The sequence below is a fragment of the Coregonus lavaretus genome (genome assembly GCF_964263955.1).
Source record: "Coregonus lavaretus genome assembly, contig: HAP1_SCAFFOLD_1381, whole genome shotgun sequence".
Lineage (NCBI taxonomy): Eukaryota > Metazoa > Chordata > Actinopteri > Salmoniformes > Salmonidae > Coregonus > Coregonus lavaretus.
This window is the reverse complement of record NW_028166296.1, coordinates 36877-45641: the sequence shown is the minus strand read 5'-3', so window position 1 is coordinate 45641 and position 8765 is coordinate 36877. Positions and strand designations below refer to the sequence as shown.

Below are 8765 nucleotides of genomic sequence, written 5' to 3'. Positions count from 1 at the left end.
CGCCATGCTGTACCAACTGAGCTATATGACACTTGCTAGGCTCATAATCTGAGGTAGCAACTGCGTCAGATCTACAAATCCATTAGCTAGACCACCCGATAAGACAACAATCACCCCATTATACCCATTTGGTTTGCAACTCAGTGAACCTTCACAGCATTCGCTCAATTTGATGCCTATGAACGAAGATTTCGATGCATATCAAATTACCCAGCAGCCATTTAGAAACAACAAGTCATCAGAATTGTTTTTATTTCTTCATAAAAAAAATGTATTCTGGCTGTTTAAATCTGCCACATCTTGAAAAAGAGGACAGGGACATGCGTTTTGTTTAGATTCTACACTTTTTTCTTAAAACAAATATGTTTAACCATGACCAGAAAATGTTTAACGTTTGATGGCTTTGCGCCAGACAACACCTCTTAGACTGTGGCTCACCACAACATGTACTCAGGTTAACATTGAGCGCGCTCACCAAGTAACCGTAACCTTGTTAATAATAAGTTACCTGAGGTAAACCTACAGGGTTAACGCTCACCAAGTATCCATAACCTTGTAAATAATAAGTTACCTGAGGTAAACCTACAGTAGAACTAATAGGAGCTAGCAGGGTGAAAAACGCCCAAACATGAGGCCTGTTTTTTCGCGATTACTTCATAACCAGGGACAGAAGGTAATATTATGAAACTGGGCTCCATGGCGGATGCAATGAACTAATTTTATCAGAAATAAACGTTGAAAAAATGTAACTTGAGGCGCCCCGAAAATAATATTCAAAAAGTTCAGTCCTTGGACACAGAGGGGTTAAACACTAAAGTTACCGTCCATCTAGTGAAGAGGAGAACCGGACAGAGGGATGTTAGGTAGCCAGCATCCGTCAACGAGAGAGGGAGAAGCCCTCCACGTTATTTAACAGGTGGAAGAAACAACCCGGGAGCTCCATCGGTCCACAAGAAATGCAGGCAGCCGGTGATGATGTAGTGGTAGCTAGGATAACTAGGATGCTGCTGGTAGAGTAGCTAGCTTAGCTAGCTATACCGACTAGCTTGGCTAGCTAGCAGGTCATTCGTCTGTCCCTCGAGGATGATGACGAATCCGGTGAACCACACAATTAAACAAGAATAGCGAGTGAAAAGGATCTGGCTACACTCATACTGTCACTGACGATTACGCAAAAAATAAAAAATTACGCCAAACCGTACGGAGATGCGGGCAGTTCCAGAACGCGGACATGAGCAGAGCAACACAATAAACTAAACCAAGTCTTTACAGTCGGGTACATTAGTAATATTCATTTTTTATTATGTAAAACAAAAATTAATCGTTTTTCAAAACAATATTTTGAGATCTGGGCCCATATCCACAAAGAAAATTGGTCCTCTCTCTCCCCAGACAGACTCATTTTAGACCACTAACCCCTAAACAGAGATACAGCATGTTGGTTGTGGTTAACACAGTGACAACTAATTATTGAATGTACATCTGCCTCACTCTCAGAGAAATAAGTAGTACTGCTAGGTTTTACACAGTCAAATGTAACAAATAACAACATTTTTTATAAAGAACTGTAGACATGATACATTTGTAACATCAATATTAAAAATTGTTTAAAAAAATAAATCCAGTAATATGAGATCTGTATGTAAAACATTTAGCAGATGTTTTTGTCCAGGGCCTGGTATCCCAAAAATCATCTTAAGGCTAAGTTAATTGTTAGAATCTTCGTAGGAGCATTGTTAAATCTCTGAGCTGTTTCCCAAAACCATCGTTATTAACGTTGCACTTCAAAACACTCATATTCTAACACCTGCCTCAGACCACTTGTAGAACAGCCAAGTGCGTCGTTAGATGCTTTTTTGCCCTCCCGCATCACTTTATACACAGAAGATCTCCGCTAAACATAGAATCACATGGTTTATCCGTCTCTCTGTGACCGCAGATAAATTCAGAACAAAGTTGACTACAAATACAAAGTTGCAAATGTCTTTGCAATTGATGCAAACAAGCGACGTATAAAATGATGCTTCAAATGAAAACCGAGATAACTGCTTTAAAATATAAACAGTAGGCTATAGTCCTATTTCAATCATATTGAAATACATTTAATGTTCAATCAATTGAGTTTTATTTTGCTACTTGTAGACTACGGTCTGTAATTTGTCTCAATATATTTCATGATGTGTAGCCTAACATGTGCCCAATGATGTGCCAAATCTGTGATTTAGAATAAGCCGCCTCAATATTTGCAGCTGTAGGTGGTAATATATCTCTAGGAGCTGATCTGTCATCAGTATTGGGAAATAATTATAATGTTAAGGAAAGATTTGAATGGAGAAAACTGATCCAAGAGCAGCGCTCCCTTTCTTTCGATCCTCTAAATAACGACATGCTCCAACAACGCACTTGGCGACCGTTCTCTCTGCGTGGTGCGTGGGAAATACATGTTACATCTTCAGCCGTTCTCTCTGCGTGGTGCGTGGGAAATACATGTTACATCTTCAGCCGTTCTCTCTGCGTGGTGCGTGGTAAATACATGTTACATCTTCAGCCGTTCTCTCTGCGTGGTGCGTGGGAAATACATGTTACATCTTCAGCCGTTCTCTCTGCGTGGTGCGTGGGAAATACATGTTACATCTTCAGCCGTTCTCTCTGCGTGGTGCGTGGGAAATACATGTTACATCTTCAGCCGTTGTAGGAAAGATGCATCTTAAAACACTGGTAAGCCTAAATTCCATCGCTTTCGGGAAACCGGGCCCAGAGTGACTTACAATACAGTTGCCATATTGTAGTGTATTCAAGCTTTAAAAAGGCTTCTAGAGTTTGTAATTTCCACTTAAAAAATGTCTAACTTGATTTGCTCTAATGAAAAATTTACCGACCACTACAAAAAATGTTCATGAATTATAATGCACATAATAATTTACATTTCCTATTGCTGCAGGATTATTTTCCTGCTGTGAGAAACTGGGTCAAATTAAGATATGGCATCTGTAATTGCATTCATCTTAAGATATCTAGGTGAGACAACCACATATCACAGTCAAACATACAGGATACGAACATTCCATTCCAGCTAAACAATGGATATATAGCATTTAGCCAAAAAAACATATATTTTTATATACATCTCAAATCCATTAATAAGAAATCTGAGAACAGTAATATTGAAGGTACCCAGTAATATTGAAGGTACCCAAGGCAATCATTTCTGCTGAAAAAAATTGTGGATATAGCGTTTTGGAAATAAACGTACGAATTCTTAAACAAAATAGTCATCTCACCTCTTAGCTTTGGTGTCATGTCCCCCAGAGAGACTCATTTTAGAGGCAGGGACCCACTCCTCTCTTTCCCCAGAGAGACTCATTTTAGAGGCAGGGCCCCCCTCCTCTCTCTCCCCAGAGAGACTCATTTTAGACCACTGACCCCTAAACAGAGATGCAGCATGTTGGTTGTGGTGAACACAGTGACAACTCATTCTAGAATGTCCATTGTTCTCTTTTACTCATGATCTCTTAGAAATAAAAATTTTACCAACAGACATATCGAAACAGTCAGGCTATTTAATGCAATCACATGAACATCTGGTTGTGACATCTCTTCTCCATGTTAACTGTCAATAATAATAATAAGTCACTGTTTGTTAAGGTAGTTATAGACAGTGCAGCAACACAAGGCCATGTCTCACATGTATTTGTATTCATTAAAAGTCGGCCATTTGTTGTTTCTTTGTCTTTCCGTCTTTCAATCTGAGAATGTAGACAGAAGGGCTAAAACGGGCATGATTGATCTGAGGGGAAATCATTGATACATTCAGAAAGTATTTTTGCAACAAGTAGGAGATTTATATTATGTAAAGTAGGCTAGGTTATAATATATAACAGAGGTTTGTTAGTGATATGCAGATGGAGGTCTATACCTCAGCTATAGCCTACATATCCTAGATGACCAGCCTAAACCAGTATGTGGACACCCCTTCAAATGAGTGGATTCGGCTATTTCAGCCACACCCGTTGCTGACAGGTATATAAAATCGAGCACACAGCCATGCAATCTCCATAGACAAACATTGGCAGTAGAATGACACCGTACTGAAGAGCTCAGTGACTTTCAACGTGGCACCGTCATAGGATGCCACCTTTCCAACAAGTCAGTTCGTCAAATTTCTGCCCTGCTAGAGCTGCCCCGGGCAAACTCTAAGTGCTGTTATTGTGAAGTGGAAACATCTAGGAGCAATAACGGCTCAACCGTGAAGTGGTAGGCCACACAAGCTCACAGAACGGGCCCGCCAAGTGCAGAAGCACATAAAAATCGTCTGTCCTTGGTTGCAACACTCACTACCGAGTTCCAAACAACGTCAGCAAAATAACTGTTCGTCAGGAGCTACATGAAATGGGTTTCCATGGCCGAGCAGCCGCACACAAGATCACCATGCGCAATGCCAAGCATCGGCTGGAGTGGTGTAAAGCTCGCCGCCATTGGACTCTGGAGCAGTGGAAATGGGTTCTTTGGAGTTCTGAATCACGCTTCATCATCTGGCAGTCCGACGGACGAATCTGGGTTTGGAGGATGCCAGGAAAACACTACCTGCCCGAATGCATAGTGCCAACTGTAAAGTTTGGTGGAGGAGGAATAATGGTCTGGGGCTGTTTTTCATGGTTCGGGCTAGGCCCCATAGTTCCAGTGAAGGGAAATATTAACGCTACAGCATAATTCTGTGCTTTCGACTTTGTGGCAACAGTTTGGGGAAGGCCCTTTCCTGTTTCAGCATGACAATGTCCCCGTGAACAAAGCGAGGTCCATACAGAAATGGTTTGTCGAGATCGGTGTGGAAGAACTTGACTGGCCTGCAAAGAGCCCTTACCTCAACCCCATCGAACACCTTTGGGATGAATTGGAACGCCGACTGCGAGCCAGTGCCCGACCTCACTAATGCTCTTGTGGCTGAATGGAAGCAAGTCCCCGCAGCAATGTTCCAACATCTACTGGAAAGCCTTCCCAGAGGAGCGGAGGCTGTTATAGCAGCAAAGGGGTGACCAACTCCATATTAATGCCCATGATTTTGGAATGAGATATTCGACTAGAAGGTGTAATGAGATGTTGCACATGCAGGTGTAATGATATTTTGGACCAGTAGGTGTAATGAGATGTTGCACCAGCAGGTGTAATGAGATTTTGGACCAGTAGGTGTAATGAGATGTTGGACCAGCAGGTGTAATGAGATGTTGGACCAGCAGGTGTAATGAGATGTTGGACCAGCAGGTGTCCACATACTTTTGATCATGTAGTGTATGTTTGGTGAAGTAATAAAGAAGGTGTAATATTTTGGGTAGATGTTCCTAGAACAGAATATAACTATATATGGACATATTATAAAGTATGTGTATGAATAGAGTCTTAAGGATTAAAGTGGAACTGAGATGAGGAAGTGAATCAGTAGGCCAATGTGACGATGTTACAATGTGATGATGTTACAAGTTACACTTGTTAAATCCACTTCAGTCAGTGTAGATGCAGGGGAAGAGACGTGTTGGAGTCAAGAATGGTCCACCACCCAAAGGACATCCAGCCAGCGTGACACAACTGTGGGAATCATAGGAGTCAACCTGGGCCAGAATCCCTGTGGAATGCTTTCGACACCTTGAAGAGTCAATGCCTTGACGAGTTGATGCTGTTCTGAGGTCAAAAGGGGGTGGAGGGGGGCAACTCAATATTAGGAGGGTGTTCTTAATGTTTTGTACACTCAGTGTATTTTTGTTGCTTTATGTAATGGCATATATTTTAATGCTTTATGTAATGTATTTTATCTATTGAAATATAATTGTGATATATTTAAAAATGTTGTTTCATGGTGATTTATTATGTTTTCAAGAATCTCCAACCAAATTCGGAGATCAGTCTCTCCAGTACCCAGTCATCTGTCCATGAAGAGTGACATCTCTATGGATCATCCTTTCCATTTTAGTGATAAATCAGGGACCTTTGACCCCAGGTAAGTTACTGGTCAGAATTGATGATATTACTATTGAAGAGGAGAATCTTCTAGATCTGAAACCAGATGTATTTTGTATTCCTCTCTAGGTTTCTTCCTAGGTTCCTGCCTTTCTAGGGAGTTTTTCCTAGCCACCGTGCTTCAACATCCGAACATGCGCTGTTCGGAACCAGACGACCGTTAGACCCAATGACTGTTCACTTTACCATGAAACGCTTACTTACGAGCCCTTTCCCAACCATGCAGTTAAAAAGAGACTATATACCAGGAGTACCAGTACTGAGTCAATGTGCAGGGGTACCAGGTAGTTGAGGTAATAACTAGACTATATACAAGGAGTACCAGTACTGAGTCAATGTGCAGGGGTACCAGGTAGTTGAGGTAATAACTAGACTATATACAAGGAGTACCAGTACTGAGTCAATTTGCAGGGGTACCAGGTAGTTGAGGTAATAACTAGACTATATACAAGGAGTACCAGTACTGAGTCAATGTGCAGGGTACCAGGTAGTTGAGGTAATAACTAGACTATATACAAGGAGTACCAGTACTGAGTCAATGTGCAGGGGTACCAGGTAGTTGAGGTAATATGTACATGTAGGTAGGGATAAAAGTGACTAGGCAATCAGGATAGAGATTACATCTCCTCATCCAGGCACACACACTCACTGACAGACACACACACACACACACACACACACACACACACACACACACACACACACACACACACACACAGGGAGGGAATGTTGTGTTTGTTTAATATTGTTTCAGGACTATGAAAATGGAAAAAAAGGTTTAGCCTATGGATTATGAAAACAACAAAAAGAAATGGGAAAATGGGAGAGGAGAAATGACTAGAGACAGTGTTGTTTAACTCACTGACCATGACCCATGAGTTCTTCTTACCTTTGTTCAGTAGAAAAGTCTCCCTCTCTAAACACTATAGAACAATCCATAGACCAGTCACTCTTCATGGACACACAGCTGGGTACAGGGGAGGCTGGTCTCTCCTGCTTGATTGGACTTCAACACAACAGAGACAAACATTACATCTCTCATCTACTCTGAGCTCAGATGGGGAAACAAGAGTTTCATTCCAAAACGCTATATATCCATTTTCAGAAATGTTGGTCAATTAGCTTTTATTGTTTAAAGAAATTATTAAACCACTACAAGGCTTTATAAAGGCGTCTAAAATGTGTAATTTCCACTTACAAATGTCAGACTTTATTTTCCCTGATGAAAAATGTATGAACCCCTACAGAACACATCGCTTAATTATAATCCACATAAAAATGCACATTTGCTATTGCTGCAGGATTATGTTCCTGCTGTGAGAAACTGGGTCAAATTAAGATATGGCATCTGTAAATGCATTCATCTTAAGGTAGCTAGGTGAGAGAACCACGTATCACAGTCAAATATACAGGATACGAACATTCCATTCCAGCTAAACAATGGTTTTAAATCACATCTAAAATCTACAATAGTTATATTGAAGGTACCCATTAGTAATCATTTCTGATGAAAAATCACAAATGTGATTTTCTTTTCTCCTATATAGCATTTTGTAATATAAATTCTTGAACAATATTTTCAGCTCACCTCTTAGTTTTGGTGTCATGTTCCCCAGAGAGACTCATTTTAGAGGCAAGGCCTCCCTCCTCTCTCTCCCCAGAGAGACTCATTTTAGAGGCAGGGCCCCCCTCCTCTCTCTCCCCAGAGAGACTCATTTTAGAGGCAGGGCCCCCCTCCTCTCTCTCCCCAGAGAGACTCATTTTAGAGGCAGGGCCTCCCTCCTCTCTCTCCCCAGAGAGACTCATTTTAGACCACTGACCCCTAAACAGAGATGCAGCATGTTGGTTGTGGTGAACACAGTGACAACTCATTCTAGAATGTCCATTGTTCTCTTTTACTCATGATCTCTTAGAAATAAAACATTTACTAACAGACATATCCAAACAGTGAGGTTATTTAATGCAATTACTTTTTCGAGGCCATTGATTCCTCAAAACCCGCCAACAAGGCCTGAAAACTAGCCCAAAATATTTTTCCCTGATAGGCCTACATCTTATTTCAGACAGCCTCCAGTAGCCTGGGCAAGATGTAGGCAAGATGTAAGCTGAATGATTTAGCAGCTTGCTTAGTTCAAATTGACAGATTAATTTATTTAACATGAATAGCAAGACGATGTTGAGGTAGGAAGTGCTTCTGTTGCCCAGTAGCCTGCTGGAATAGGCTACTGAGGATGGGGTCGTAATTTCAATCAATGAATGAAATATTAATAATATGGATATGAACTGAATAGGTCCATGCTTGTCAACAACAGCCAGGTTATTTCTTTACCTGTAGCCTAATCAGGCTGACTGTTACCTTCAATCTAATGCATTCTAACATCTGATCAGCAATTGAGATAGAACCGTGACCATGGTGACACTTGATAACTTCCAATTGAATTAACTAAACACTGCCATTTATAGTTGCATAATAACACGAGGCTACAACAACATTTATTAAATCTGTTTGCCAGCTCCAGGTTGTCTACACAAGTGGCACACAATGATTTGCAACTAGACTATATACAAGGAGTACCAGTACTGAGTCAATGTGCAGGGGTACCAGGTAGTTGAGGTAATAACTAGACATATACAAGGAGTACCAGTACTGAGTCAATGTGCAGGGGTACCAGGTAGTTGAGGTAATAACTAGACTATATACAAGGAGTACCAGTACTGAGTCAATGTGCAGGGGTACCAGGTAGTTGAGGTAATAA

General features: G+C 41.0%; 2 long non-coding RNA genes across 2 annotated transcripts in view; one reads left to right on the top strand and one right to left on the bottom strand.

Annotated features, from left to right (window-relative positions):
- Nucleotides 1-8765, top strand: part of LOC311114899 — a 112133-nt gene that overhangs the window by 73826 nt on the left and 29542 nt on the right. The window lies entirely within an intron of this gene.
- On the bottom strand, nucleotides 1278-7849 carry LOC311114897. The gene is made up of 4 exons (XR_014611170.1): nucleotides 7598-7849; nucleotides 6899-7015; nucleotides 3282-3425; nucleotides 1278-2649 (listed from the first exon to the last, which is right to left on the bottom strand). It is a non-coding gene; the product is annotated as an uncharacterized lncRNA (long non-coding RNA).